Raw genomic sequence first — 1,287 nt, forward strand, 5'->3', positions numbered from 1 at the left:
AAGAGCGTCCCATACTTTAAAGCAATTACACAAAAATATTAAATTTAAAATAAGTATATTGGATTATCGTTCGAGAAGGATTAACGTCTTTGTATCGTAACTGTACTGCCGTATGCATCAGCATATGTGCGCGACTATTCAACGGAATCTATTGCAATTATGAGAAAAGAAATTTCGATTACGAATTTAAGAAATAATCCTGACCCGTTCTTTGTTTCTCAATGTCTGTTACTCAAAGTAGAAATAGCCGTCTTTAAAATAATTATAATGACCAAGAAAAGGGCGGCTCAAGGGTCAAAGAACTTCGATGTATTGCATATCGCTATTATCAATATATGAAAAAACAGAAGCAATGTAGTGAGAAGACAATATTGATTAAAAGTCAATAAAGTACAATCATTAAGTACTAATGATAATAAAAATAACAAATATGCCAAAAATTTTCTTTTTCATCTGAAGTCTCTAATCCGCACTCGATTGCTTCAGATTTTTCAATTAAATTGCATACTAACAACTATATTGTAAAATAACTCCGTAATGATTCATCGTTTGATTGACAATTAAAAGCATACCTTGATGCATAAATGTAACAGAAATAGTCATTAAATCTGTGGAGAAATTTTGCTTATCACTAAATGACTTGCTCTTTTATCTTTAATATTATGATAGTGAAATAATATTATGCCTTTGCATGTGTATAAAATTATACTTGATCATAAAAGTATTATTCACTACTTATTCAATCATATTGTTTGTATTTGCTGATCGAAGAAATGCTGAAAGCATAATATCAGTAATTATTTTTTCATAATCAATATTGCTTTAATTAACTCAAAAATAAAACTTTCATACATTCCTACTCTAATAATAAAATTTTCGACAACAAGAAAAGAACAAAACAAAAACAGTTAGCTAGTAACAAGAAGACCATTAGATACTCTTCTGTTGACAAAACTTATACGATTTCTTGCAAATCTTAAATATGCTATTCATGTAAAATTCTAACTCACTAACTAACGATACCACCCTTAAACTTCAACTTTTATTACATGAAAAAATATTTATAATTATTAATAACTTACGAATCAATACTCTTCAAAGATTTGAGACTTGGCGTCATAATTAATTATCAAGTGATCCAAATAAAATCCTAAATATTTTTATTTATTTTTTCGAATGTTATAACTATATCTTAAATTGGATTCAGTTCAATATTAATATGTAATAGTTAAATATTAATTATTAATTAACATTCTTGATAATTAATACGAATATGAATAGTTTCTA

The sequence above is a fragment of the Ceratosolen solmsi genome, unplaced genomic scaffold (assembly GCF_000503995.2).
Source record: "Ceratosolen solmsi marchali unplaced genomic scaffold, CerSol_1.0 scaffold35, whole genome shotgun sequence".
Lineage (NCBI taxonomy): Eukaryota > Metazoa > Arthropoda > Insecta > Hymenoptera > Agaonidae > Ceratosolen > Ceratosolen solmsi.